This window comes from Acanthochromis polyacanthus, chromosome 10 (genome assembly GCF_021347895.1).
Source record: "Acanthochromis polyacanthus isolate Apoly-LR-REF ecotype Palm Island chromosome 10, KAUST_Apoly_ChrSc, whole genome shotgun sequence".
Lineage (NCBI taxonomy): Eukaryota > Metazoa > Chordata > Actinopteri > Pomacentridae > Acanthochromis > Acanthochromis polyacanthus.
The window spans coordinates 333,552-359,121 of NC_067122.1; the positions used below are offsets into that span (position 1 = coordinate 333,552).

The window sequence follows — 25,570 nt, forward strand, 5'->3', positions numbered from 1 at the left end:
TGGAGTAGAATCTAACATGTGGGCTAAAAATTCATTTTTGCATTACAGTTAGGGGCTGGTTAACATGAACACTAATGTAAAAAAACACAATAACCTGAATATTATTGCAGAAAATGGTTCAAAACATAAGTATTAATGTGCATGAACGCACAAAAACTGAATATCAAGGCACAAAAGATTCAATAATCTGAAATTTCACATAAAAAAAGACATAATAACTTCAATATCAATGTAAAAAGCTTAAAAACCTTAAAAACTTAATGTGCAAGAATGTTAGAAATCTTGAATATTAATATACTAAAGCATAAAAAAGGACTATGAGGTCATAGAAGAATCAATAACCTGACATTTCACGCACAAAAGACCCAATAACATGAATACTGATACAAAAATATCAATAATATGAATAGTAATGTATGAAAGTTTTAAAAACCTAAACATTAATGTACAAAGTGTCAAAACCTTGAACATGAATGCACAAAAGCATAAAAAACGTATATCAAGACAAAAAAGTATCAATAACTTGACTATTAATGTACAAAAATATTTTAAAAAACCTAAATAACAATGTATGAAAGTTATTATGTTATGATGTTATTATATATTTTTATTGTACAAAAATGTTAAAATGTAAGTATTAATGCACAAAGTGTCAAAAATCTCTACATTTAATGTACAAAAATATCAATGCTGTAAATAGAAACAAACAAAAGAATCAATAATAATAATATTAACAATTATCATTATTATTATTGTTGTTGTTGTTGTTGTCGTTGTTGTTATTACACATTTTTGTTGCCCCTGTTGCAACTTTTTGGAAACAAAATGAGGACATTAAAAGGAAAGAAAAGAAAAAGAAAACTATTACAATTAGTTTCAACATTTGATTTGTTCCGTTTGTGTTTTAACGACGTTCAGTCTGAGGAATTATTAACTAAAGCACACCTCATTCATTACAACCTGTAAACACACACAGTAACACACACAGTAACACACACACACACACACACACACACACACACATGTTTGTACTTCTATCTTCGTGAGGACATCCATAGGCGTAATGCATTTCCTAGAGCCTTACCCTAACCTTAACCATCACAACTGATTGCCTAAACTTAATCCTGACCCTAACCAAACCTCAATTCATACCTGTTCTCTAAAAACAAGTCTTCACCCTCAAACATGGCTGTTTCAAAGTGAGGACCGGCCAAAATGTCCTCACTTTGTAAAAATGTCCTCACTTTGAAAGTTAAATGCAGAAAATGGTTCTCACAATGTAGCAAGTACAAGAACACACACACACACACACACACACACACACACACACACACACACACACACACACACACACACAGGTGAGTTAAAGGCAGGTGCAGCAGCAAACGGACTCCTGAAGCTGCTCTGAGGTCAGTTTATCTTATTTACACTCAGAGATAAAAGAAAAAAAAAACTGAGACGCAGCTGCTGAAAGTGTGTGTGTTCATGTGTATTTGTGTGTTACTGCGTGTGTGTTACCATCCACAGAGTGTCCTACAGTTATTGCAGACAGTGAACTCACCACATCTGTCTGCTCTGCTGTACACTGACTCTATTCTTCTTCTTCTGCGTCTTAAAGGGAGCAGCTACAAAGTGTCCTGGAGGTCAGAGTGACGAGGTTTGGGAGGGGAGGATCTACTGGAGAGGACAAAAAAACAGAAGTCGCCTGTGGACATCAAGCTCCTCTGAAAAGCAGAAGAAACCTCCTGACATTGTGCACACTTGAACCTACATGATCGCTTCCTCATGAGTGTGTCCTGCAGGCCAGAGGTCAGAGCTTCAGGTACCTGAAGGAAGCACAGACTGACAGAACACAGTTTCACCACCTTCTTTCACCCTTGAAGTTTGGAGGTTTTAGGAAGCAGCTCATGGCTTGTGTGATGTTGTTCTTTAGATGTTCTCATGCTGGAATATTCCTCTTCTTCAGACTTCTACAGGCTGGGAGTCATCCTATCAGCCCGCATCTTTTTATCCTGAGATATTCATGGTTTATCTAGAAATGTCATCAACACCTTTGGTAGTGATGCAGCCGCTGATCATGACACCTTCACCTCCATGCTTCACTGTCAGGACCATCCATCCACTGTGGTAGTCCTGCTCAGGTTCCACCAAACATCTGGACTCCATCTGAACTCATTCATCTTCATCTGACCAAAGAATGTTCTCCAGCATCCATCAGGCTTCTTCTCATGTTCTTCAGCAAACTTTCATCTGGAAGTTTAGTTCTGAGCAGCAGCCAGGTTTAGTTCTGGTCCTCCGTCCATAGAGGTTGATGTTCTGAAGGTTTCTTCACACTGTCTGAGCTTCACACTAACTCTGGTTTCCATGGAGAACCCCTGAACAGAGTCTGAAGCAGCTGATGTCTGTTTTTACAGCTGGATGGAGAAAGTAGTTCACTGTGTGTGGAGTCATTTTAGGAGCTCCGATTAGTGGAACTATGACTCCTTCTAGACCTCCTGATTTGTGGAACTATGACTCCTTCTAGACCTCCTGATTAGTGGAACTATGACTCCTTCTAGACCTCCTGATTTGTGGAACTATGACTCCTTCTAGACCTCCTGATTTGTGGAACTATGACTCCTTCTAGACCTCCTGATTAGCGGAACTGTGACTTTTTCTAGACCTCCTGATTTGTGGAACTATGACTCCTTCTAGACCTCCTGATTTGTGGAACTGTGACTCCTTCTAGACCTCCTAATTAGTGGAACTATGACTCCTTCTAGACCTCCTGATTAGTGGTACTATGACTCCTTCTAGACCTCCTGATTAGTGGTACTATGACTCCTTCTAGACCTCCTGATTAGTGGTACTATGACTCCTTCTAGACCTCCTGATTAGTGGAACTATGACTCCTTCTAGACCTCCTGATTAGTGGTACTATGACTCCTTCTAGACCTCCTGATTAGTGGTACTATGACTCCTTCTAGACCTCCTGATTTGTGGAACTATGACTCCTTCCAGACCTCCTAATTAGTGGTACTATGACTCCTTCTAGACCTCCTGATTAGTGCTGACACCGTGGTTCACTGATTTTTAGTTTATCTTCCTGGATCCTTTTCCATCTTTCAGTCCAAGCATCATGGCTTTTCTCTTCCTCTGTTCAGTTCTTTTCCATGATGGAGACATAGATAGACCCAGTCCATAGGTCCAGACCTGAAAAAGTTCTGCAGCTCGTTTTAGAACCATGTTCTTGCAGTCAGACTGGTTAGAAATCATAGCTGGATTCCATTTGGTTGCACTCAGATTGTCATTTTCAGTCCAGTCTTTCCAAAGATATTTGTTTCTGACTGTCTGTTCAACGTAGAAAAGCTTTAGAGCCGTCTGTACTTCAGTGACATTGGACAGATCTACTGTAGTTTTACACAAAAGAGGCTCCTCCTCACCCGTCCTCACCCCTCCCTCCCCTGCAGAGGTCAGAGGTCAACTCAGCAACTGGCTTCGGTCACGCTTTCTGACCTCCAACTACTGTTGTGAGCATCGTCTTTCCTCGGAGTGCGACTGCAGCTGTGAGCTCAAACCTGCTGCACAGAGAAGCCCTGATGACGCCGTAAAACACAGCGTTAGTCAATTAGAGGGGGGAAAGTACTTCAAATATTAAAAGTAGAAGTACTCAGTGCAGAAAAATACTTTTATGTGCTTAAATTATTACTTTTTGTATTCATATATATATTTATATACAATCCAGGCCAAACGTGGGGAAGCTGGACCACATTTATGCAAAAAATAAAAATTATCAGCTGATTGACGCTGTGTCGCTCCACACGGCCACCTGCTGGCTCTTAAAATCATTACAGATAAAGTTTAAATTGAATTAAATAATTTCAATTTTTAAAATTACATATATGTGATTTTTATTACTATATTTGTTTAAAACATGTTACAGCGGGTACTGGAGGCTCAGATGCAGGAAATGAACGAGTAAACAGATCGGAACCAGCTGTACAACTCAGGGTGAACTCAGGGAACCGACCTAGGAGCCTCTAGAGGCAGGGAAGACTAATAACAAAACAAACCCAAAGCTAAGGTTAACCCACTGTTGGTAACACCAAGGCAGGAGAACAAAACAACAAGGGAAACCTAACTAACAAAAACTAAGCAACCAGAACTCTGCACTAAAACCCAAAAGCTCAACCCAAACTGCTCTTCACTATAGGGAGCTAACACAGCCGCTATGCTAACCTAGAGACGACAGATGATTTTCTTTGACCCAGCAGAATGCATGGAGGACCAGGAGCAGACCAAGGAGCCGGAGGAGTCAGGAAACCAAAAGCAACATCCGGCATCAAACCACGACTGACGACGGTTCTTATAGGACACCAGGACCTGATTAGCTGGCCTCCACCTGCCAGATGACAGATGACACACACCTGGACTCCTCATCAGCACACACCTGTAGGAGAGAGAGAGAGGAAGGCCGAGGGAGGAGAGAGCCCAGCCTCAGCTCACAGCCTAAGCTGTGGCTGCAACAAAACATGTGACTTTGCATGTTTTAACTCCTTATTTTGCAAAGAAATTAACACATTCTTGCCATCTGCAGATTGCACTTTAAAGAAAAGAGCCTTTATTTGTCACGTTGAGATAAAACAGAATAAAATGTTCCCTCTCCAGACTTTACAGTCGAGCCTGGAAGTTGCCTGATCTCAGACCAGCTCTGTGTCCCAGCAGGGCCATACATTCATCATGCTGTTTGCCTGTAGTGGGAAAACAAAATACATGTAAATATAAGTAAACAATAAGTGCCAGATCTCCCTGGTCGATAGAGTGCTCTGGATTTCATGATGCAACAAGCTGTCCGGCCGTTTTAAAGGAGGCCCGTGAAAAAGAAGTGATCGCTGGATGTGATAGAGATGAAATGTGATAGTTTATGCCACCATGAGTCTGATTGTAACGTCCACACTACTAGAAAGGCTGATAAGAGCATTTATAACTATTAGTTTGGCATCATAAAGGGAAGTGGGCTGTTTGATTAATACGAGCAGCTGGCCGGCTCCAGCTTCAGCACATTCTGATGTTGCATATAACTTAGAGGCTGTGATGGGACGGTTTATATATCAAAATGTGATCTGTCACACATTTTTGTGACCCGTTTTGGGGTATGTTTAGGCTGCAAAAGTGGAGTTTGAAAAGACAGAAAAAGAGTGAAGAAGAAAAAGAAACTCTCGGGTTTCAATAGAGTCCTTCAGCACCGTCGGAGCTCAGACCCTAAAAAACTGCAGCTGAATGACTTTAATGTTTAATGCTCTAAAATACATTCAGTTTCTATTTTCTCTCTGTGGTACTGGTTGGTCTGAAGAAGCAAAATCACAAAAACAAACCGAGTGTTAGCTTGTAAAGCTGCAGTTTAACAGATGATGATGGTCCTTCATGATGTCACCTAAAGATGTCACCAGATGACATTGTCCCTTGGTGACATCATCAGGAGACATCACCTGACGATGTCACCTGATATCGTCCCTGTATGATGTCACCAGATATGTCAATGATGTCCCCTCATGATGCCATGGGGAGATGTCACCTAAAAATTTCACCCGGTGATCTCATGATGATGTCATTTAAAAATTTTACCTGATGATATCATCTAATGATGTCCCTTTACGATGTCACCAAAAGGTAATGATATCACCTGATGACGTCCCATGATGATGTCACCAAAATGTTTCACCTGCTGATCCCCCTGATGATGTCACCTGTATCAGCGACTCACCTGAGGGCGTGGTGTCCAGTGATGATGGGGGGGTCTGTGGGGGTATCAGTGATGATGGGGGGGTCTGTGGGGGTATCAGTGATGATGGGGGGGTCTGTGGGGGTATCAGTGATGATGGGGGGGTCTGTGGGGGTATCAGTGATGATGGGGGGGTCTATGGGGGTATCAGTGATGATGGGGGGGTCTGTGGGGGTATCAGTGATGATGGGGGGGTCTGTGGGGGTATCAGTGATGATAAGATAAGATAATCCTTTATTACTCCCCATGTTAGGGGAAATTTCCCATGTTACAGCAGCACAATGAGCAACAATAAACAACAATATAGTTATAATCATAATGATATTTACAATATGCACAAGAGCGTAGGATGGAAAAAGTGGCTTATGGAATAATGTAAAGTACAAGAAAATTCAATTAGTGCAAGAACTGTGCAGATTATGTGATAAAGGATGATGTGACAGAGTCCAGTTTTGTATTAACATCAGCCATTGATGCTGATGTTAGAAAGTCTTACAGCAGATGGAATGAATGACTTGTGATAGCTCCTTCTTCAGGGTGAGTGTCTCAGTCTACTGCTGAAGAAGCTACTCCACAGTGTCATGCAGTGGGTGGGAGGGGTTGTCTCTGATGGATGTGAGCTTTGCCAACATCCTCCTCTATGGAGTCCAGGGAACAGTCCAGCACAGAACCGGTCCTCCTCACCAGTCTGTTCAGTCTCTTTCTGTCCCTTTCAGAGCTCCCTGCTCCCCAACAGACCACTGCATAGAAAACAGCAGACGCTACCACAGAGTCATAGAATGTCCGGAGCAGAGTCCTGCTCACTCCAAAGGACCTCAGTCTCCTCAGCAGGTGGAGACGACTTTGGCCCTTCTTGTACAGGACCTCTGTGTTGTGTGACCAGTCCAGTTTGTTGTTGAGGTGAACACCCAGGTATTTGTATGAGTCCACTATCTCAATGTCCAAACCCTGGATGTTCACCGGTGCAGGCTGAGGTGTCCTCCTCCTGCAGAAGTCGATGGTCATCTCTTTCGTCTTACTGGTGTTGAGCTGCAGATGGTTTCGCTCACACCAGTCGACAGTCAGAGATGACTGTCCTGTTCTCCAGCTCGTCCCCATTCGACACACCCCCAACAATGGCTGTATCATCAGAGAATTTCTGGAGGTGACAGCTCCCAGAGTTGTAGTGGAAGTCTGATGTGTACAGGATGAAGAGAAAGGGAGAGAGCACTGTCCCCTGTGGGCCCCCATGCTGCTGACCACTACATCAGAAACACAGTCCTGAAGCCTCACGTACTGTGGTCTGTTGGTGAGGTAGTCGATGGTCCAAGCAGCCAGGTGACAGTCTAGTCCCGCTCCCTCAAACTTCACCCTGAGCAGAGAAGGCTGGATTGTGTTGAAAGCACTGGAGAAGTCAAAGAACATGACCCTCACAGTGCTGCCGGTGTCCTCCAGGTGAGTCAGCGATCTGTGTAGCAGGTAGACGACTGCATCATCTACTCCAATGTTCAGTTGGTCAGCGAACTGCAGTGGGTCCAGATTAGGGCTCACCAGGGGGTGGAGGTTCCTGAGGATGATCCTCTCCATGGTCTTCATCAGATGAGAAGTGAGGGCCACAGGTCTGAAATGGTTTGGTTCCCTGGGGTTCCTGGTCTTTGAGACAGGAACCAGACAGGAAGTCTTCCACAACACAGGAACCCTCTGCAGACTCAGACTGAAGATGTGGAGCAGCACCTGACAGAGCTGGTCTGGGGGTATCAGTGATGATGGGGGGGTCTGTGGGGGAAGTGTGCCGCCTGGCAGCTAAAAGCCTGATCCTGGAGAAGGCAGGAGATCTGGCAAAGCTCCTTGGAAAATCCCATTAGCCCCCCACCCCCCACTCCAAAACCCAAAAACCCAAAAAAGGCACTTGTTGCCTCGGCTGCCCCCCACCCCCCCAGAAAAAGCCCTTCTGCCCCCGGCTACATCTCTGTCTCTTTGTCCGGTGCGTCTTTTCCTAAGATTTCATCACATTAGTTCCGCTGGGAGCTGGAAATCGCCTGTAATTGCAAGTTCTGTGAAGCCAGCGGGGCAAAAGGAGTGAGGGGAGGAGGGGGTAAGAAGGCAACAGAGGGGAAAAGTGAGGGGACAAGGGGTGGAGGGGGTTTGTCTTTGATGATGATGATGAATGTGATCTCCTTTCTGTGGGAGTTTAGCCAAAGTGTCTGTAGTCAGATTCTAAATAAAGTTTATTCAGTCAGTACTTCACCCAGACTTTGACCCTCAGAGCCTCAAACCAGCCGGCAGAGGAGAAAGTTCCTCTGGTAGCAGGTCCAGGGGTTAAAAAGAAATGAATTAGTAGAAAATATGAGAAAATCCCCCTTCATTATCACACAGGTAGTCAGACAAAATGAGACAATGAGAAAAATGAGACAGAGCTGCACAGAGGCATCAAACAACACAAATATGAAGGACAATAGGCAGAAAATAACAAGGATTAAACAAAAATGCCACAAAGACACAGAAATCATACACACAAACAACAAAACCAAACAAAATGAGAAAAATGAGACACAAAACGATATTAAACATGAAAAATATGATGGAAAATGGCAAAGATGACACAAAACTGTCACAAAAAGACACAAAAACAAGCAAAGAAAACACAAAAAGTTAAAAATGAGACACATCAAAACAAAACAGACTTAAAAAATACCCAAAAAACATAAAACAACAAAAATTAGACCCAAAATGTTACAAAACAAGTAAAATGCGTCACAAAATGTTAAAGATGTGACAAAACTGTGACAGAGAGACACAAATAAATGAAAATGAAACACAAAATGACAAAAATAAGACAGCAAGCAAAACAGAGGGACAAAACTGTTGCAAAAAGACCAAAAAATTGGGACAGAAAATGACAAAAAAGTCAAAAAAAAGACACAAAATGTGAAGATGTAAAACAAAAGAACGGAGACAAAATGGTCCAAAAAAAGTCATAAAAAAATTCAAAATGAGACACAAAAGGACACAAAACAAGAAAAATATGAGACAGAAAACAACAGACAGGAGATAAAACAAGGAATATGAGACACAAAATGTCATGAGAAGAAATTAGGACACAAAGAGACACAAAAAGACAAAAACAAAACGCAAAACAAGGAAAATGACACACAAAATGACACAGATAAGACAAAACTGTCACAGACACAAAACAACAAGCAGACAACAACACAAATGAGAAAAACGACAAAATTCACACAGAATCATACAAATAAGACAAAATAATGACAAAACAAGACAAATGGCAGAAATAAGACACAAAATGACAAAAAAATGTAAAACGACAAAAATCACAAAATGACAAAACGAGAATTAAATGGCCAAAAAAGACATAAAATGACACAAATGAGGAATAAAATGACATAAATGAGACAAAAATGACGCAAATGAGACACAAAATGACACAAATGAGACACAAAATGACAAAAAAGACATAAAATGACACAAATGAGACATAAAATGACACAAATGAGACACAAAATGACAAAAATGAGACAAAATGATGCGAAACACAAAATGACAAAAATGAGACACAAAATGATGCGAAGCACAAAAACATGAGACAGAAAACGACAGGAAACAAAAATGAGGCATAAAATAAAATAAAACAAGACAAAAACAACATAAATGAGACAAAGTGTCACACAGAGACGCACAAAATGAAACTTTTCTCGTCATTCTCCAACAGAAGAAGACGTTTCTGTCCCTGTTTCCACAGAGCTGAAGGACTTTAGAGTGAAAAACGATCCAGATTAACGAATTAAAACTGTGACTGATAGAAACGACAGCTGATTGGTACAGTCTGTGTTTATGTCTGGTCAGATATGTCCTCCTGTCCTAAAATCAGGACGATTGTCTTCAGCGTGAGGTTACATAACCGTCAGAGAGGATTTTACAGCCTGAACAGCAAAACAAAAAGGTTCAACAGTTGAGGCAGTAAACCTTTTGTTGCTTCGTCTCCCATCAGCCCTCGTTGTTTCTGTGATAACCAGCAGCACGCTTTCTCTCCAGACATCTCAGCACATTCTGGATTTTACCATGAGCATAAAGCTGAGCTCATTTCCAGGATCCAGGGTCGAGGCCACCAACGGCGAGGCGGTCAGAGGTCGCAGGTCGCCTGACAAGTGGAAGAAATATTCCTGCCACGCCGCAAAGATCAGAAAAGGAGCAGAAAGTGGAAGCTTTTGTTGTTGCCGTAGGTTACCACCATAAAGAGGCTTTTAATTGGTGTCAACGGCAGGATCTGGGGGGCACGGCTACCGGTCGTCAGGGGCGGGGCTACCGGTCGTCAGGAGGAGCTCAGCTCACCTGTTGGACTGAAGCTCCACCCTGATGCTGGTCTATGTTACATAACGGCCAAAATCATGCAGAAAATGTTACGAAACAAGAGAAACAAGACAGAGAATGGCAAAAATGAGAGAAAACTGTCACAAAAACATGTGAAAAGAAAATACAAAATGGCAAAAACGAGACAAAAAATAACACAAATGAGACGAAAAATGACACAAACGAGAAACAAATTGGCAAAAAGAAGGGAAAACAGATGAAAAGAGAGACTGAGAGGAAAATCAAAGCTACTAGATGACTAAAACAAATGCAGCACGGCTCAGAAACAGAGAACAGAGGAGGTGGTTGTTGGAGATCCATCCAACATGGAGAAACATCTACTGATGATCAACAGAGGAGAGAGGAGACGTCTGGAGCTCAGTTTCTGTTTTCAGCTGCTCAGGTGGAGGTTCTTAACAGTCCTGGATCCGAACTGGACCAGTCCGGGTCAACACGAGATACCACACTCCTGTTGTCACCTTCAGGCAGCTTCAGGTCATCATCACATGTTCTTCTGCTGTCAGCTCCTGCCGGTGAATGCAGGAAGATCTCGTCCATCATCTCCAGCCGTCTCTTTCACATTCATGTCCGTCAGACGTCCTGCTGACGAGGTGGAAGTCCTAAAGTCCTGCTGCATGCTTCTCCTCCAGAAAACCCTCAGATCTCCAGCAGGAGTCAGAGCCGACCTCCGTTAGCGTTCTGAACAAAGCTTAACCTGAAAACAACTTTTTTCTTCTGCTTTTTTGATCTGATTATTTTAAAAACTACAAATATTTTTTTCTGTTCACCTGACATGATTTATTTTTGCCTTTTTCCACCCAAACTACTACTGTCTGTCCACAGTTTTAAAGGTTTAATTGTACAAACACTGGTTTCTGTCCAAATGTTTGTAGCTTTAAAAAATTATTTCATCTCAGATACTACTTTCCATTCAAGTATTAGTATTTTTAAAAGTTGAATCATCTAAAATGCTACTTTCTGTCCAAGTATTTGTTGTTTTAAGGGTTTATTCATCTAAATTACTGCTGTATGTTCAGCTTAAAAGATATATTCCACCCAAAAACTCATTTCTATCCAAGTATTTGTAGTTTTAAAGATTTTTCCCACCTAAAATACTTCTTTCAGTTCAAGTATTTTAAAGGGTTTATTTATCTAGAATACTACTTTCTATTCAAGTTTGTAGCTTTAAAGTCCTATTCCGCCCAAAATATAACTTCCTGTCCAAGCAGTTAATTTTTAAGGTTTTTTTTCTCACCCAAATAGTACTTTACAATGAACAAACTATGGCTCTAAAAGTATATTCCACTCAAAAATGTACAAAATTCTTTAGTTTGTTCCCAGTGTCTGTGGCCTAGAAAAGACCCACAAATTACTGCTTCAGTAAATTACAATTACAGCACCGTAGAAACACAATGAAACCATCCGCAGAGTCCTGCTGTAGCTCTACAGGTAAATGTGTTTGTGCTGTGATGAAGCATGTGGTCCAGCAGCCTCCTGGTGTCTCTGTGAGCTGCCTGCACTAATTGGCCCTGTGAAATCACTCATACAATAAGAAGCGGCTCTGAAACGTCCTGCGAGGCGACCCCCATTCAGCCCAGATATGTAACCGGAGCCCGCCGTATTATTACTAGACCCGGACAGCTCAAACCGCTAGTTAGAGCCCGGCCTCTGCGGTGCCACCTTCATTGTGTGGACGCTCCAAGGCTGAGATTATGTGGTCGGGTTAAAAAACAAGAGAAAGAGCCCCCCAGCCCCCCAGCTCTTTGGAACCTGCTTTAAATGGGCTCTATAGATGGTTTTACACTTTGGGGAGCAGCTCAGAGAGCTGGTCAGGTTGCTGTGGTCACCTGGAGCCGCTGCCACCCAGCAGGACTCGCCCTTTCATCCTTTGTGGCGCCAAGCAGGAAGGGGCGGGGCTTTTATTTCACCATGCAGCTGGTCGAGATGCCCCCCGCCCACCCAATTCAGGATCACACCCAGGACAAGAGGACCAGGAGGACACGCCTCCAGGTCTTCATCCTCCTCTGTTCCTCACCTCACTTCACCTCATCGTCAACATCGTCCTCTCAGACGCACAAACTCTGCTTTCATCTGAAACAAACGGAAACAGAAGCTGCTCTGGAGACTCTTCAGCACATATTTCTGACTAGAGGTCCAATCCTAAACCAGTATGAGGAGTTGAAAACTACATTACAGACTGGAAGAAGCTCCACGGACAGTCAATCATCATGTGAACACCTCTGTTCTTCATCTTCACTGTCAGGACTTTACATTCACTGTCGTAGTCATGGTCAAGAATGAAACCAACCATCAAGAAAGAGACAGAAAATGACCCTAAAGATGCACAAAACAACCACAAAGACACAGAAAACAATCAGAAACAGACAGAATACGTGCACATAGACACACAACATAAAAACAAAGACACAAACTGACCAAAAAGATACAGAAGATGATCACAAAGACTCACAACATGATGACAAAGACAGACAAAACACCACTTTGACACAAAACAACTCCAGAGACACGCACGATTACCACAAAGACCCACAAACTGCCTCCATGCTTCACTGTCAGGACCATCCATCCACTGTGGTAGTCCTGCTCAGGTTCTACCAAACATCTGGACTCCATCTGAACTCATTGATCTTCATCTGACCAAAGAATGTTCTCCAGCATCCATCAGGCTGTTTTTTTTAGCAGTTTCCTCAGAGGACGATGATTAGTGAAACTATGACTCCTTCTAGACCTCCTGATTAGTGGAACTATGACTCTTTCTAGACCTCCTATTTAGTGGAACTATGACTCCTTCTAGACCTCCTGATTAGTGGTACTATGACTCCTTCTAGACCTCCTGATTAGTGGAACTATGACTCCTTCTAGACCTCCTGATTAGTGGAACTATGACTCCTTCTAGACCTCCTGATTAGTGGAGCTGTGACTCCTTCTAGACCTCCTGATTAGTGGAGTTGTGACTCCTTCTAGACCTCCTGATTAGTGAAACTATGACTCCCTCTAGACCTCCTGATTAGTGGAGCTGTGACTCCTTCTAGACCTCCTGATTAGTGGAGCTGTGACTCCTTCTAGACCTCCTGATTAGTGGAACTATGACTCCTTCTAGACCTCCTGATTAGTGGTACTATGACTCCTTCTAGACCTCCTGATTAGTGGAACTATGACTCCTTCTAGACTTCCTGATTAGTGGAGCTGTGACTCCTTCTAGACCTCCTGATTAGTGGAGCTGTGACTCCTTCTAGACCTCCTGATTAGTGGAACTGTGACTCCTTCTAGACCTCCTGATTAGTGGAACTATGACTCCTTCTAGACTTCCTGATTAGTGGAGCTGTGACTCCTTCTAGACCTCCTGATTAGTGGAGCTGTGACTCCTTCTAGACCTCCTGATTAGTGGAACTGTGACTCCTTCTAGACCTCCTGATTAGTGGAACTATGACTCCTTCTAGACCTCCTGATTAGTGGTACTATGACTCCTTCTAGACCTCTCAAAACCACATTTTCCTCTTCCTCTCTTCAGTTCTTTTTCATGTGGTTCCATGATGCAGACATAGGTAGACCCGGTCCATAGGTCCAGAACTGAGAAGGTTCTGCAGTTTACAGTTCATTATAGAACCATGTTCATGCAGTGTGGCTGATTGGAAATCACAGCTGGACTCACTTTGAGTTTCTCCTTGAATTTTCAGTCTTTCTAAAGGATGTGCTGTTTCCTATGTTTCCTCTGCTGTTCCATACAGAATTGATGTGGGTTTACAGGCGTGACCTCGGTGCTGTTGTGTTGGTGCATGCAGCTCCTCTCCCTCCTGCTCAGTCTGTAAACCGGTCTGACTCTGTAACAGCCGGTTAAAAAGCTTCGACACACTTGAAGCTTCTCCTCAGTGTGGAGTTAACAAGCCGCCCCCTCCCGGCTCGGTGTGAATGGATGAGAGTCTGTCGGTTGGAGTGCTCCCTCTTTATCCTTCCCCTGATCACTGGAGTGTGATGTCAGCGGGACGCCGCCTGCTCTGATTGTGCGGGACACTTTTTTTTATTGGATAAGTGGAGCCTTTGAGCCTGAGGTGGCCTGTCGGGCTCTTAATCAGACCCTCTGAGGTGGAGGAGCTGTTGATCTACCAGCTCATTGTGCTGCTGCTCTGCACCAAACGTAAACAAATGGCAAACAGAAGGCGGAGCTTCAGAGCGGTCACCGTGGGTAACGCTGCTCCAGCTCCATCAGAAGCTCCGTTTCTACAGTCCGGTTTAAAGGTTCCGTCTAAAACACAGTAATCAGAACACTGCCGGATTCATCAGTCTCGTTTTCTATTTTTCTGTCCCATATTGCTTGATGAATGTCTCTTTGTTACAGTTTCGTCTTGTTTCTGTTTTAATACACTTCTGTTCATTTCGTTACTCGTTTTTTGTTTTTTTTTATCCTTACATCTGCAGTCCTGATTAGTGGAACTATGACTCCTTCTAGACCTCCTGATTAGTCGTACTATGACTCCTTCTAGACCTCCTAAATAGTGGAACTATGACTCCTCCTAGACCTCCTGATTTGTGGAACTATGACTCCTCCTAGACCTCCTGATTAGTCGTACTATGACTCCTCCTAGACCTCCTGATTAGTCGTACTATGACTCCTCCTAGACCTCCTGATTAGTCGTACTATGACTCCTTCTACACCTCCTGATTAGTGGTACTATGACTCCTTTTAGACCTCCTGATTTGTGGAACTATGACTCCTTTTAGACCTCCTGATTTGTGGAACTATGACTCCTTCTAGACCTCCTGATTAGTGCTACTATGACTCATATACAATTTTGTGTCTCTTTGTGGTCGTTTTCTGTATTTTTTGTACTCTTTGTGTATTTTTGACTCATATTCTTCCTTCTTCTGTTTCATCTGAACTTCATTCTCTTGTATCCCAGACGTGTGATTTCTTTCTTCTTCTGTGGAAGTAAAACCAGTTACCCTCCTCACCCCATCATCTCCCTAATCCCTCCCCCACAGTCTCCCCTCTCTCTCTCTCTCTCAGCTCTGTTCTCCGCCGGCCTCGCTCGTTCTCAGAGGATCAGATCAGATTAGCAGAGCGATGATGAGCAGTCGTGTGACTGAGCTGCAGCTTTACTGCTGGATTGTGTTTCTCCTGATTCAACAAGTCACGTTTCTTTGTGTCTGAATGACATCTGAGTGAAGTTTTCACCTCCTAAACTCTGCAAACAGATTCAGCTTTAATTGAATTTTACTGTGGAACCAACAGTTTCTCACCAGTTTTCTCACTTTTATGGTCATTTTGTGTCTCTTTGTAATCAGTTTGTGTTTCTGTAGACTGTTGTTTTGTTTCTCTACTGTTATTTTATGTCTTTTTGTGGTTGTTCTGTCTTTCTACTGTTAATTTTGTGTTTTTTGTGGTCATTTCTTGTGTCTTTGGGGTTGTTTTGTGTCTCTTTGGGGTTGTTTTGTGTCTCTTTGTGGTTGTTTTGTGTCTCTGTGGTTGTTTTGTGTCTCTTTGCAGCCATATTGTGTCTACTGCTCTACTTACAAGTAATCTGATTACTCTCCGGTGATACAGTTTAGAATCATTTGACATTCAACTGCTGCTGTCTTTATCTGAAAGTGTGATTATCTGTTGACATTTAGGTGAACAGCAGATAAAACCTGAGGCCTTCTGTTGATGGATTCTGTGTCTAATAGAGTTTTAATTGCAGCTCTGCAGCGGCCACACGATCCGCACATTCCTGCCTGTCTGAACGGCGGCTCAATGAGATTTAGATATCGAGGAAGTCTCAAAAAGCTAGTTAAGTGCTATTCAGCTGCCCTGAAAGGCAAAGCATTGAAAAAGCCAAAATGAGAGTGTAAAGAGCGTCGCGGCGGGGGTTCGTGGAGATGCGAAACATCGGCATTATAGCACGGATGGCATCTCTGCAGCCGGACAGAAAGCCCGCCCCAGCTGGCAGGGTCTGTCGGCTGAAGGCTTTCACTCCGGGACAAAAGCTATCTAATTGAGAACAAACTGTCAGTGAAAGAGACGAGACCGTGACCGGAGAGGGGGCCGCTCCGGGCCGACGGCCAGCACCGGGGGCCCGAGGCTCGGTCCGACGCCGGCCCCTCCGGCCTCCTCACAACCTCTTATGACTGACACAGGAGGCCACGCAGGATAACACGCTCAGCGGCCCACACAAAGGCCTTTCACAGCCCCAACCCAGCCGACTGTCAAGTGTGAAGGAGGGAGGAGAGGCTGAAAGGACAGATAAGTGTGAGGTCTGATGGGAGGAAGGGGGAGGACGAGGGAGGACTGGGAGGATGAGGGAGGATGAGGGAGGACGAAGGAGGACAGGCTCATCTGAGGAAGCAAACCACAGATCTGAGTTCACCACAGGTTTCAGTCTAAACCTGCTCCTGTGTTTTCTGTCAGCAGATGAAATAAAAATAACACTCCTCAGTCAGAAATGTCCTGAACCCAAAACTGATGCACAGTCTGAGTAAATCTAAAGAAAGTTGTTTTGTGTCCCTGTGGTTGTTTTGCTCCTATTTGTGATTTTTTTTTTATTAATGTCTGTGGTTGTTTTGTGTCTTTGTGGTTTAAGATACGACAACATTTTATTCATCCCAAAGACCTTTTCTTGTTTTGTGACTTTTTGGGGTTTAAAGATGAGATTAAACTTTATCCCAAAGATTTTTCTTTCATAATGATACATTAATCTCAGAGCCAGACCACCATTCCTTATTTTTGTTGTAAATGTGTATTAAATTGTAAATTTGTATCACATCATTGTTTGAAAAAATAACGTCATTCCTTTCATTAAGTCTCACATTCTGTGCATCTTGAATAAAATCTTAACATTCCTGCTTGTCAACAATATTTGGAGTTCAGATCCAAATAAAACGTGCACTTTTAGCTCAGCGTTCAGGTGGTTTTGTCTTCCGATAAATTTAACGTATTAGACAGAACCTCAGGCCTCAGCATCTGGAACCAACGACTGCTGATGGAGGCGCTCTGAATGCAGCTCAACAGGTGATTTTTTTTCCCAACAGGTGATCTCTTCACTGTGAAACGCTGCAGTTAAACCTGGAGCCGCCGTGGCCTCGTGTCCGGCGTGTTTTTGTGGAGGATCTTCTCCGTGGCCTCATGCTCCACTGCTGCAATGTTTGGAGATGAAAAGCAGCCGTGCCACCAACAGAGCTGAATGGTCATTGTGAGGTTCACAAAGGCGGCTGCAGGGGAACACAAGACTCACTCGTCTCAATGGTTCACTTTGGGAGCTCAGACAAAGGCGTAAAAACACAGATAGAGGCTCCAAAAGGGAAGCACCACTCCAGTCTGAGGGACTCATGTGGGATTGTGTCCTCTGTTAAAGACGCCATCAATCACCCCATCAGTCCTGATTTACATGTTCTCTGAGGAGCATCAATCATCCCCAAACCTGGAGGAACGTCCTCAGAGGAGAACGGAAGCTGCACCTGAAGCTTCGTCACGTCTCCATACGACTCAGACGTCCACTTCCTGGAACAGAACCAGCAGATGTCTGTGAAAAGCATTTTAGCTTTCAAAAATGTCACAAAATCAGACAATTTATCCATCAGAAACTGCAAAAACCCAAAGATCTGCAAACTTTGAACTCATCAAATCTGAGTTTGGTCATTAAAATCTTTTTATTTTAAGAAATGACAAAACATTGTCCAGATTCTGGAAAAAATAAAAACCTGGTCTCTCCTCAGAACAACTGACTCTTTATAAGTGAGTAAAAGTAAAATAAATAAAAGCAGCATGGCTCAGGTAAGTAGATGGAGATCCATTCAGCACCTTTCTACAGATGATGAGCAAAGCAGAGAGGAAAGGTTTGTAGAAGCTGAAAATAGGGAAATATCTGCAGTATGTGGAGACGAAATGACCACAAAGAGACAAAACTGTCCAAAAAGAAACACAAAATGAAACAAAACAGCAAAAAATGAGACACAAAACAACACAAAGTGACACAAATGAGAAAAATGTGATGAAAAGCCACACAGAAATACAAAAAAGAAAAGAGAGAGACAAAAAAAAAGACAAAATGACAAGAGAAGGTGTCAAGAACTTATGGGATGGATAAAAAAGTCAGCATGGCTCAGAAACAGAACAGAGGAGGTGGTTGTTGGAGATCCATTCAGCATGGAGGAACATCTTCTACTGATGACAAATTTATATCCATCTATGAACCGAGGAGAGGAAACACAGAGCTAGCTAAATATCTGCGGTATGTAGAGACAAAAACCACCAAAAAAGAGCCACTAAACGCCTGCTTTGGGTTCAGAGGGTTTAAACTTTTCTAGTTTCAGCCTCCATCAGTACACTTGTGAGTTTCCTGCTTTCAGGCCTCAAATATATACAATTTTCTCCTTAAAACTCTCCAAAATAATCTGTGAAAGTGGAACTCCAACCAGCTGCAGAGTCTGAAGGAAGCCGTTACATCACTTCATGGAGTCACAAGATGAAGATACAATCTGGTGATGGACCTTTAGAGTTGTGTTGATAGTTACACCAACTCTATGTTATAGGCATTTTAAACTGAAGTTTCTGCATTAATTGATTAAAAACTAAATTCACGTTGGACTTAATCAACTGGTTTATCTACACCTTGAATTCAGGCGTTCAAGTCCTTAGAAACTCATGTCAATGGTGTAAATTATTAAGTAATTTATGATGGATTGCAGAGGAAGGGCTAATTCCATGAACTCAGTGTAGATGGTTCCATTAACAGAAAGAGACTGGAGCAGACTGATGTGGTCTGGGTGTCCACATGTACAGTCACATTAGAATCAGCTCAAACCAACATCAGGTATTCTTGTGTCCACGTGCATCATTCCTACAGACCAGTCCTCAGATCTCTGACATGACGGAAACCTGCATCTGTTACAGCAGCTAAATGAGAAGACAGAAGAGTGCACGATTAAACAAGACTTTACAGAATAAACCAGAATCAAGCAAACAGGAATCAGAATTCAAAAACCGGAAACAGAACTCAAGATGACGCTAAAGCAGTAGCGGAACTCCACTCCCTCCAAGGACATAACAGACTAATTACAAGATTAACAAAATAAAAGGTTAACCCACTTATGGGCACACCAAGGTAGGAAAACAAAAACATGAACCAAAATAAATGTCCTAGTCTGCAAGAACACGAATACAACATCCCAACACTCCCAAACAAATCCAAAGCAGAACAGCTGATCAGCCAGTCAGCTGACTGGAATCACCTCCACCTGCTGCAGCCTCAGAGAGAGAGAGAGAGAGAGAGAGAGAGAGAGAGAGAGAGAGAGAGAGAGAGAGAGAGAGAGAGAGAGAGAGAGAGAGAGAGAGAGAGAGAGAGAGAGAGAACTGCCACCTAATCACAGCCTCCAGCTGTGACAACAACTCAGAAAAATGTGAAAATTTGATAATGAATGCATTAAAATGCCCCCAAAAAAAATCTAGATTCTGAAGCCCCAGAAGGATAATGCACTAAATGTAGAAAAAACAGGATATTAATGCTCCAAAAAAATCCAGATGTTTCTATGTTAACACACCAAAGTGTCAAAATCTGGATATTAATACAATAAAACACCAAAAACTGGGATATTAACCCATTAAAGTGACAAAAAGCTGGATATTAATGGACCAAAGCATCAAACACATATATTAAGACACAAAAATATTAAAAAGCTGGATTTTGATGCATCAGAGTATGAGGAAACTGAATCATAAGAGTCAAAAACTTGGATAATCATGAACTGGAATATCAAAAACATGGATATTAACTTTTCAAAGAAGCAGAAACCTGGATGAGAATGGACTGAAGTGTCAAAAACCTGGACGTTAACACATGAAAGCATCAAAAATCTAGTATTTGATGCATCCAAGCATCAGAAACCTGGATAATAACCCACCAAAGTGTCAACAAGTTGGATGTGAGTGTCAGAGTGGACGGATGGATGGACGGAGGACGACACAGTGATTATTCCTCCCATCTGTCCCGGTTTCTCCGGGCCTGAGCCTCTTTCACAGCGGCTGTCGGGACCCTGCAGCCCCAAACACAGGGCTGGTGGGGGGGCCTCGGCCCAACCCTACGGCCCCCCGATTGTGTCCCTGCACACCAAAGCACTCTTCTATAGCTTTTTGATTGGCTTTCAATCCCCACACCACTGACAAGGTTGTGTTTGGGAGGAGGGGAGCGTGGTGGGCTTACTAAGGAGATTTAGTGGAGGGGAGGGGGGCGCAGAGGTGATTTTTCAGGGGGAGGAGGAAAGTAAAAACTGGGACAGATGGGGCTGATTGTTGCTCTCTACGCAAATTAAGAAGCGAGACATCTGCAGAGAGCGGTGGACCGAGGCAATTAGGACCGGAGGGAGAGAATGTGAAGACGTTTAAAGCAAAAGTTCACCGTGAGGTTTGGTGTTTTACAGCTAAAAACACATGTACGCTACTGCTACAAAATGCTAAAACCTGGATAATAACACAGCAAGACAACAAGAAGCTGCATGGAAATCCATCAAAATGTCTAAAACCAGAATATGAACACATCAAATGTCAAGATTATTGCACCAAAAGACAAAAATCCAGGTAAAAAACTTGGATATTAACAAATGAAAATGTCATAAACTTGGATACCAATGCACCAAAATGTCAAAAACTTGAATATTAACACATCTAAATGCCCCCCAAAACAGCTAATTATTGTACCAAAATATCCAATAACAGATGTTAACACACTGAAGTGTCAAAAACTTTGATATTCACACATTAAAAACATCAAAAACGAGGATTTTAATGCACTAAAACGTCTAAAACACAGATATTAACACATCTAAATGCCAAAAAGGTCATGACTGCACCAAAACATCCAAAAGCCTAAATGTTAGCACATCAAAGTGTCAAAACCTGGATATTAACCCTCCTGCTGTCCTCATTTATGGGCACCAAAAATAGTTTTCCTCATCTGAAAAAATCAAAGAAATCAGCAAAAACAATTCACTAAATTTCTGAAAATTTGCAAAAAAAGAAAAACTACATTAATTCCATAAAAGTTTCACAAAAGTTTTTTATAAGTAATTTGACAAGTAAATTCTTGATGATAATTTTTTTAAAAAAAAGTAAAAATCTTCCAAAAAAAAAAATCCTAAAAACTTCACAAAATGTTGAAAATGTGGACATCAGAAGTTTCGCTGTGAAAATATATTATTTCCCACATTTTCAAACTTTAAATTTGCAAAACCTTCAGGAAAAAAATTCCTATAATTCCTTAAAAAATTATCTTAAGTTTTATTTTTTTAAAAATCCCCCAAATTTGGAAAGAAAATTCTCGTAAATACTTTTAAAAATTAGTAAAAATCTTCCAAAAAAATAATATTTTAAGAACATTCACAAAAATCTTCCAGAAAAAAAATGTTTTCGTGAAAGTTCATTAAGAAACATTTTTTCCAACAAAAAATGTAGAAAAATTTCACAAAAAAGTTGAAAATGTGGACATCAGAAGTTTCACAGTGAAAGTATTTTTTTTCCACATTTTCAAACTTTAAAACGGGTCAGTTTTGACCTGCAGGACGACACCAGGGTTAATGCAGTGAAACGTCAATAACTTAGACACTAACAGATGAAAGAAACACAAAATATTGAAAATGAACACGTCAAAATGTCAAAATCCTGGATATTAATGCACCAAAATTCCAACAACTTAAGTATTCATGCAGTGAAACATCAGTAAACTTGGATATCATTGACCCAACAAGCAGCAAAAACTTAGATATTAATGCAACAAAATGTCAAAAACTTAGATATTAATGCAACAAAATGTCAAAAACTTAGATATTAATGCAACAAAACAAGCAAAAATCACACACCAAAGTACTGAAACATGGATATTAATGCACTAAAACACCAATAAACTTGGATATTAACCCAACAAGCATCAAAATTTTAGACATTAATGCAACAAAATGACAGAAATGTACATATTAATACATTGAAACAGAAATAAACTTGGATATTAGCCCAACAAGTGTCAGAAACTTAGATATTAACATCCAGGTTTTAGACATTTAGGTGCATTCATATCTAAGTTTTTGACACTTGTTGAGTTAATATCCAATTTTATCGACATTTCAGCGCATTAATATCCGTTTGGAGACACTTTAATTTGTAATTTTTCTCATGTTGTGTTCCATTAGGACAGAACTGGACATTAATGCACCAAAACATGCAAAACAGACAAAACGTGGAGACAAAAATAAATCCAGGACGCTGCTCGTCTATACTGCGACCTCCTCAGAGTTCTAAAGTTTTAAACGCTTCTAGACACTTTAAGATCGATTAACACGAAATTAGCAAAACTCTTAAAGCAAACCCAAAAAGACGAGTTGATTGGACTGAATTCACTGAGGATGTTTTAGAGTATTATGAGAAAACTTTTGAAAGCTGAAGTCCTGAGACAGAAAGCAGTGTTTGGGACATGCATAGTATTGCAGTGAAACTTCTAAAAACCTGAAGGAGCAGAAGAAGAAGAAGCAGCAGAAGGAGGAGGAGCAGATGAAGGAGGGCAGGACCGGGCTCCCTGCAGAGGTCGGAGGTCGCCGTATAGACGAGCAGTGTGCTGGATTTAATGCGAGCTTTTTCCCTTTTTGTCTCGGCACGTTTTGTTTTGTTCCGCCGCCGCACACACTCAGAGCTCGCGTGACAAAGCAAGGTCATCGGCAGGATTACCGGGCTCTCATTGGACGGTTGGCAGGAGGGGAGCACAGCGAGCTGCTGGGACGGTCGCCTGCATGGGTGAAAGAAAAAGCTCCAGAAAGTGAAGTTTAACCCTGCGTCAGCGCCGTAAACCGGGTCTGTCAGTCCCAGCTAATGAATCCGCCTTTGTCTCTTATGTAGGTTTGCAGATTCGCTCGGCAGCACGAGCAAACAATGAATCTCTGTTGTTAAAGAGCTAATCTCCAACATGTCGTGACCCCTGGACTCCCACCCCTCATCCACCGTCAGCTGACCCACAAAACAACAACAACCCCCAAATATCCGAACACTGCCAGTCGTCTTTTAAATAAAACTCTGTGATGTTAACGTGAATTTTTCGGACTCATTTCCTCCTTTTTTTGACAGTAAACTGAATATCTAAGTGTATCATACAGACACAAAATGACTGGAAAAAGCACAAAAATAATTACAAAAGATGCAAAATACCTGCAGCAAAACATCTAAAAGTGCTGCAAAATGATGCAAAACTGACCACAATGAGACATAAAACGTCTGCAAAAAAACCCCAAAATGATGACAAAGACATTCAGAACAACTAAAATAAACCTTAAAAACTTCAAGTACTTTGTCAGAAAACAGTATTTTGGGTTTGGCAAACTTTCAAAACTTTGAAGACTCAGACATGAAGTAGTATTTGGTTGAAATAAATTTTGAAAACTGCGAGTACCTGGTCAGAAAACAGTATTTTGACTTGAACAAGCCTATAAAACTATAAATACTTGGATGGAAAGTTGTATTTTGTGTCAATTGAAGCTGTAAAACTAGTGAGTGGAGTAAACTTTCAAAACTATAAATATTTGGACAAAAAGTTGAATTTTGTGTCCATTGAAGATTCAGAATTATAAATACTTGGACAGAAAGTACTAGTTGGGTGAAATAAACCTTTAAAACTTCAAGCACTTGGACAGAAAGTGGTATTTTTGGTAGAATAAACCTATAAAACCATGAGTAACTGACTTTATCCAACTCAGCGATGGTCCTAGAACTGTGGTCCTGAAGCTGCAGACCATCACACAAGGACATAATCTGGATCCAGACTCTCCTTGTGGCTCTAATCCGTGGCTTGAACGCATCATCTGACACGTCTTTTCCCAGCAGGTCAGTCACCTCTGAGCACTGGGCAGAAAACACAAGTGCTGCCATCAAAAGGGAGTGGAGAGAGACGGACAGAAAAGAGAGAATCCCTCTTCAGTCCAGAGATAAGAGCCCTTTGTTGTCCCAGCGTCGCCTCACAGGAAGCTTTTGTGAAGCGAGGTGATATTAACCCTCTGAGCTTGAGGCCTGCTGAAGAGTGGTGGGGGGTCACTTCTCACCCTAAAGAACACTCCGTTAATCCACGGTCACAGAACAGGATCTGGACAAGAGCAAGAACCTGATCTGAACAAACCTGGTGAAACTAATCAAAGAAATGACACCAAACCAGAGTCCTGGTTCATCAAGAGGAGCGTTCCAACACCAGACTGACCACAGCAGGACCTACAACAACTGTTCACAGCCACACATTCTCAGATGGACTCTGACTCGGCTTCTAGAACTTTATCCTTGATTTTATTTTGACTGTTTGATGGAAAACCTCTTCTCCAAGTCTCAGTTCTCTTCATCAGGTTGTCCTTCAGGATTTCAAAGACTTTAATACATTCATTTACCCTTTACAAGCCTTCCAGGACCTGCTGTTGAGGAACATCGTGATGCTGCCACCACCATGCTTCACATCATAATACCTCCACCATGCTTCACATCATAATAATACCTCCACCATACTTCACATCACGATGCTGCCACCACCATGCTTCACATCATAATACTTCCACCGTGCTTCACATCATAGTAATACCTCCACCGTGCTTCACATCATAATAATACCTCTACCATGCTTCACATCATAATAATACCTCCACCATGCTTCACATCATAATAATACCTCCACCATACTTCACATCATGATGCTGCCACCACCGTGCTTCACAGTGGGGATGGAGTGTTTGTGATGATGTTCAGTGTTTGGTGTCCAACAAACATATCATCTGGTGTGTTTCTAGTCTCCTCAAACCAGAAAACCTTCTTCCAGGTGTCTACAGAGTCTCCACATGTCTTCTGGTGAACTCTAGTCCAGAGTTATTCTTCCATCAGAGTCTTTCTCTTTGTCTCCATAAAGCTTTGACTGGTGAAGAACAGATGACACTAGTTGGATGAACAGTCTGTAACATCTCAGCTACTGAAGCTGGAACTCCCTCTGAGCATCGACAAACCAAATGCAGAGTTGAAGAACTAACAGTGAGGACAACGCGTCAAGACAACATGAAGCTCGTGCATACGCTCAGCTGTAATAATTTAAAGAGTCAGTTTGTGGTGTCTGAGCTGCAGCATCTCCCATTCTCAGGAGCTCCAACAGTCTCATCAGTCCATTATAAGGGTTTGTCCGCCCTCTGCTGGACAACTGGAACACCAACATCCACACCGTCAGCCCTGCTGCTTTCATGAATATCCTCTCACTCTTCTTTACTACTCTACTATGTTTTCTATGATGAATTATCAGAAACACATCCAGGGTACCAATAATTGTTTACAGGGCTCTGTCATTCACACTATGATACATCCCATAATACTGATGCTCAAAGCTGGTTAAGGAGAAAATGAACACAAAGCAGACTTAGTCTTCAGGTAGCGCTACCTGGATGGATTTAAACTGATCTGGTGTCAGTTTTCACCAG

General features: G+C 42.1%; 2 long non-coding RNA genes across 3 annotated transcripts; both read right to left on the minus strand.

Annotated features, from left to right (window-relative positions):
• Nucleotides 1-2,573: 2,573 nt before the first annotated feature.
• LOC127535856 (uncharacterized) lies at nt 2,574-13,122 on the minus strand. Of its 2 annotated transcripts, none has more exons than XR_007944732.1 (3): nt 12,994-13,122; nt 2,697-2,968; nt 2,574-2,662 (listed from the first exon to the last, which is right to left on the minus strand). It is a non-coding gene; the product is annotated as an uncharacterized LOC127535856 (long non-coding RNA). The 2 variants fall into 2 exon arrangements; XR_007944731.1 differs by having other exon boundaries at nt 12,926-13,122.
• A 4,607-nt stretch (nt 13,123-17,729) lies between these two features.
• On the minus strand, nt 17,730-21,437 carry LOC127535859 (uncharacterized). Its single transcript, XR_007944740.1, has 2 exons — nt 18,911-21,437; nt 17,730-18,288 (listed from the first exon to the last, which is right to left on the minus strand). It is a non-coding gene; the product is annotated as an uncharacterized LOC127535859 (long non-coding RNA).
• Between the last annotated feature and the right edge of the window lie 4,133 nt (nt 21,438-25,570).